Source organism: Neltuma alba, unplaced genomic scaffold (assembly GCF_004799145.2).
Source record: "Neltuma alba isolate B1F8T4 unplaced genomic scaffold, ASM479914v2 tig00007926_pilon, whole genome shotgun sequence".
NCBI classification, from domain to species: Eukaryota; Viridiplantae; Streptophyta; class Magnoliopsida; order Fabales; family Fabaceae; genus Neltuma; species Neltuma alba.
In genome coordinates, this window is record NW_021634903.1 from 97,144 (window position 1) to 103,315 (window position 6,172).

At 34.4% G+C, this 6,172-nt stretch overlaps 1 pseudogene; it reads left to right on the forward strand.

Annotated features, from left to right (window-relative positions):
- The first annotated feature begins 1,412 nt into the window (after window positions 1–1,412).
- On the forward strand, window positions 1,413–6,077 carry LOC114753432 (ATP synthase subunit gamma, mitochondrial-like; annotated as a pseudogene).
- Window positions 6,078–6,172: the final 95 nt, after the last annotated feature.

Here is a 6,172-nt window from a genome sequence, read left to right on the forward strand (position 1 = left end):
TGGTAAAAATTTAATAATGTGACTAATAAATAAGACTAAAAAATTTTTTGTCCCTATTTTATAAATAGAACTAAAGGAGTAACAACACAAGATTTTTTTTTGATAAAATCTTTTAAAAAGCCATTTAAATAACCTAAATTCTTATTTGAGTTATTAAATTTATCAAATTCTTAACTAGGTCACATAATCTAAAGAAAATTTTAAAATTTTATAAAATAACTCTAATGTCTTTTTCATTAGAAACCTATAGAAATAAGAATTTTCTATTATTTTCAAGTTGTTAATTTAGAACAGAAACTTGTTAATTGTGTAATTGAACTCGTTAATTTTCAAAGTTGTATCATGATCATTTTTATTCAAAGACTTATTGCAAGTGTGTTTTAGAGACAGAAAATTATTAATTTAAAATTGAAATATATTAACTGTGAAATGTAATATGTTAATTTTCAGAGTCGTATTGTGATCAAGTTTTACTTAAAGGCTTACTACAAATGTTATGGGGACATAAAGCTATTAATTTCGAATTAAAATTTGTTAACTATGTAATTAAATTTATTAATTTTTAAGGTTGTATTGTGATCAAATTTTATTCAAAGACTTATTACAAGCATGTTATGGAGATAGAAAATTATTAATTTAAAATTGAAATATATTAAATGCAAAATGAAATATATCAATTTAGAATTCTTTTCTGGTTTCTAATAAAACGGGTATTAGAATCATTTCATAAAATTTTAAAATCTCTCTTTGGATCATGTGATCTGATTAGAAATTTGACAAATTAAATTATGTAAATAAAATTTTGGGTTATTTCAATGCCTTTTTAAGAGATTTTCTTACGATTTTTTTTATTCAATATTGTTAAAGGAGACATGATTATGGTTCTTTTTTTCTGCGGCAAGACGTGATTATGGTTTTTCATGACCATTTCAAAAATTTATTGTAATCTGTTTGTTGAATGTTGTGAATTACTATTAATGTATACCATGTCTGTTTTTTAATATGAAAATTTGTTTGACTTTTATTTTGATTCTATATATAAGATTCTAATCTATTTTGTTTCTTATATATATTTATTTTTTAAAAAAGTAGTATTTGTAATAATAGTAGTTATAACCAATATACTTGATTAAAAAGGACATTTTAAAAAAGACAACATCTATTTATTATAAATAACTAATTTAACCGAATTTTTTGATATACTCAAATTGGTTATTTAGTTTTTATATTAGGGAACTAAATAAATAAGATTGATTTGAAATTTGGAAGTTAACCAAATTTTTATTTTTAATTCTCTTTTATTTTTATTTTTTTGAAAAGCTAACCATTACGAATTTACCGGATCCGTATGGCGAGGTCTGAGGCCCTAGGCGCACCTAAAGGGGCAGAACCTAGCGAGCCGCTGAACGTCTCACATAAGCGCCGCCGGCAAGCTGGTTTGGTCCATTCGCACCTGTTTGATCTACGTAGTCCCCGCTAGGGTTTCAGCACCGCGATCACCAATCGGCGGCAATGGCGATGGCTGCTCTGCGACGGGAAGGGAGGCGTCTAGCCCCTCTCATCTCTCCACAACCGTTGACCGCTCTCCGATCTTCCCTCATCTCTGAGTACGATCTCCCATCCTTTCTCTGAAATCTGCTGCCTATTCTCTCTCGCTCGCCCTACTGGTGTCCTGCGCTCTCCCATTTTTTTGACAATTGGTTTGATGACCGAGGAAGATTGGAAAATGGAAGGAGGGTCATTACGTAGATGCGGCCCTTGGGGGAAAAAATCCTCTTTTCTATTTCCCTTATAGTTTGGAAAGTTAAATAAAAGCCTCTCATAATGTTGGCAAGCTCAATGATTTTGTGGTTTAAGGTTAAAACTGGGCTTAACCAGGTTGAGATCGCTCAGAGTTTGCAGAATTCTAGCTGTTGCTGGAAAATGCGGCTAATCTTGAACAAGTCCTCGTTGCGCTTGTATTTCACGCTGATAAGTGTGTGGTGTCTCTTTCACTTTTATCTTTAATTCTATTACATTGCCTAAAATAGGATAAAAGGATCTTAATTCTTGAAGCCCTTTTGAGTTACCGTTTCACCATGTCAATTCAGAGAGCAATATCACGTATTTGAAAGAAAATGCTTTCTCCTTTTCCGCCATGTGGAAAAAGTGGACTCTTTCTCCTCGTTATAGCACTCATCTATGCCATATCTACCTGTTCGTTTCCAAATGATCTAATTTTATTGAGTTGACAGGGAGCAAGTCCCCCAGGGAGTGCGCTCTATTTCAACTCAAGTAGGTAGGATCCATTTTATGTTCTGCATGCTGTCTAATAGCACTGTTACAGAGTTTCATTCCTGCTTTCTTCTGTAAGATTTAAGGCTGCCTGGCAGATGGACATTATATTTTGTGGTTTCATGAAACATTGCAGTCAGAAATCGGATGAAGAGTGTGAAGAATATCCAGAAAATTACAAAGGCAATGAAGATGGTTGCAGCTTCAAAACTGCGTGCTATTCAAACTAGAGCTGAAAATTCTCGTGGCCTATGGCAGCCATTTACTGCACTTCTGGGTGACACTCCCAGTACGTTTTCCAAATGCGTGACTTTTATTTGTTTTTATTATTCTTTTTTGCTTTTCTTGATCTTATACAATATTTTACTCATTCATGTAGTGCGTCCAATATGCCAGTGTGTGGTTTATGAAGCACTGATATGTTTAAAATTGTCATAATAGTGTCCTGTATTCGTCACACGTCAGAACACATCTAAATGTTCTTGGAAGCTGCATATTTTCTCACATTGCAATGTCCAGTGTATTGTCAGTGGCTGCTTTTTACCAAATGTGGCAGTACCGTGTACATGCCACTACATTTGAATTTTATGAATTAGCTATTGCATTTGGTTATATAAGCCATTTTTTGTGCCCTATGTCCTCAGCACTCATCATTCCTCTTCTCTTTCTATGTTTAGGTGTTGATGTGAAGAAGAATGTTATTATTACTGTTTCTTCCGACAAAGGTCTATGTGGTGGAATCAATTCTACCGCTGTCAAGATAAGCAGGGCTGTGCACAAACTAAATTCTGGTAATTTCTGCAACAACTTCCACTTATAAACTTATTTCCATCATTACATATAAAAATATCTTATGGTTAATGACTGGCTTCCAGTATCACTTTTTTAGAGTATTATAGCAAATAATAATAATTATTTTTGAAGCCATTTCATTGTTATATTTGGTCATCCATATAACTGAAAGATCTTGCCAATCATATATGCCCTTCATGGTTTATTGAATATTTAGATGTATATGTATGTATATTGTATCTTATAAGTATCTTATCTTTTATTTTTTTTTAAAAATTGATGTATCCTGTATCCTTGTTGTGTCGTATCTTGTAACTATGTTTCATAAAATGGCAATCCATGTGCTGTGTAGTGGATTGCTGCTTTTGGGTATCGGGATAGCTGACACAGCAAGATCAGTCTTTGTGTTTGTGCCTTGCATTTTCTTCTCCCCTATTTTTTATTAACCCGTGGTATTGGTATTTTCTTTTTGTTAGGTAACTGTGTAGTTGGAGTTTTGGCATGAAAGAAATCTATTTTTCTTCTTTTTCCTTTGCACTTATTGCTATGAAACTATGCTGTTTTAGTCACACACTGGTTTCACATGTTTTCTGTGTTCTAGGTCTTAAATGATTTTTCTTGCTCTTTATTATACTTTCGTTAACTGCCATAGGGCCTGATAAAGAGACAAAGTATGTTATTTTGGGAGAGAAAGCTAAGGCTCAATTGGTACGTGACTCAAAGCAAGACATTGAGATCATCTTAACTGAGCTGCAGAAAAATCCCCTAAATTATACCCAGGTTAGTGCTTGTGCATGTTTATAAGCCCCATATGTTGCATTAGTTTTCATATTAGACTCTAGATGCTCTTTAAACTGACTAGTGTTTAAATAGTTACGGCAGAAGAGAGGATGGAATATGGAAATGATCTTTTCACATTTTGATTGGCACTTTGAAGGAGAATTGGGATCATGATGGATAACTTTATAACATTATTGTGTAAAGTAATCTCTGTACGTTGATATGTTACAAATTTTTTTTTTTTTTTGGGGTCATTCTTTTGGAGTTAGTTTCTCTGGTGATCTTTCAACGTGATTTGTTCAGAGTGAACATTGAAACTTCAATAGGACCCTGAATATCACTATGCACTGAAAAAAAGGTGAAGTATGGACAAGCGACACAGAAATACTTGCTCTACGAAAAATTCACGCCCTCGCACATAAGAGTCATAACTTGTAGTACTTTTTTTTTCCCCCATTATTTTCGTTAGCGGTCCACTTCCCAAAAAAACTGGCATTGCTCTATTCTAAGCATCTTATTCTATTATTTTCCCCCCCAAAAAAACTAAATAAGGAGATGGTAAACTACATTATTCAAATTATTCATGCATCATAAAAATTATTTGGGAAGAGGCCTTGCTACCTTGTATATTAGGTTTATATATGGTACGCCATTCTATTTTTCTCTTTTTTTTTCTTGGGTTGTTTCCCTGTTTTGGTGGCCACCTATGATTAACTCGTGTATGGTATGTCCAAGGCAGTGACAACACTTTTTTTTTTTTTCTAATTTAATACGTTTGTCATACATGTTAGTGTGCTATGATAGTGTCAGTGTCCAACATGCTCGAAAAGTAGGTATTTTGGGAGCCTTTCAAATGAGATGTATTTCTATTGCAGACTCATGAATTCTCCCTTATTACACACTTGCATTTTCAGGTCTCTGTCCTCGCTGATGATATCTTAAAGAATGTGGAGTTTGATGCCTTGAGGATTATTTTCAACAAGTTCCAATCAGTTGTCTCATTTTTGCCAACTATGTCAACTGTATTATCTCCTGAGGTACTAAATTTTGCTAAACGGTACATGTTATGCTGTATAATATCAAAATTGTATACATTAATCCCCAGTATCAGTTTGCACACTTCTTGTTTGCTGTGGTTCCCCGGTCATATAAATGCCTCTTGAACATATTTATTTTGTAATTTGATTTTCTTTGATGTGATGCTTTTTTGTCTTCCCTCTGATGTAGTAAAGTAATTCAACTCTCTTGTAGATTGTGGAGAGAGAGACTGAATCTGGGGGAAAGCTTGGAGAATTGGACTCTTATGAGGTGGAAGGTGGCGAAACAAATCAGAAATACTTCAAAATCTGGCTGAGTTCCAGTTTTCTTGTGTGAGTGCGACTTTTTAGAGTCTGTTGAACTTTGCCTCTGCTTCCAGCTAGTCACACAGTTCATCTAGATTAATGTAATAACCTTACATGCTTCCAATTTTAATCGAGTTATTATAATGAGAATGCAACTGGAAGAGATGCCTACGCACCTTATTTTTTAGTGAATGTGTAGGTGGGTGCCCATCCTGATTTCTTAAAGTCAGTGCATTAATAACACGCTTTATTGATAGAAGCAGATAAAAGCTTAGTTTTGAACTTTTCTTTCCCGTGCTACAGCTTCTACTCCTTGTCATTCCCCTTTTCTTGGGGTTCTTGCTTTGTTTTTTTGCTACCCTTGAGTTTTATTGACTAACTCACTAGACCGTGTAATGACTCTTGGAATTCATGCTTGAGACAGAACCCCCAAGCATATCAACTGGATGGTGTGGACAAGTTGCACTGTAAATACCTTAGGAATTCATAATTTTTAATTTCTTGTGTGGTGGTTAAGGATCATTTTTTCTGGTTGTGTTTTTTATATGCTTTTGTAGCGTTTCATATCGCCTTGTGTTTTTGGCCCCTAAAAAAAATAAAAATCACCTTGTGTTAATAAACTCGAACCCGTTTCAGTCTTCAGGTAACATCTATTTCATGTATTTACTTGAAACATTTTTGGATGTTGTAGGTCCTGTTCAATGCGGTATTGGAGAATGCTTGCAGTGAGCAAGGAGCAAGGATGTCTGCCATGGACAGTTCTAGCAGAAATGCTGGGGAGATGCTTGACCGCCTCACCCTCACTTATAACAGGTCTCTCTCTCTCTCTGTGATGTCTTTCCACTCCCTCTTGCTGATGTCTACGCATTGATTCCTTGCCCAAAGGCTTGACACAGCACTAATCACACTTTGAATTTGTTGATACCTTGGTCTTTCCAGATTAATTGCACTATACTTTAGTTTTTTCCAATACATGTTTAGAA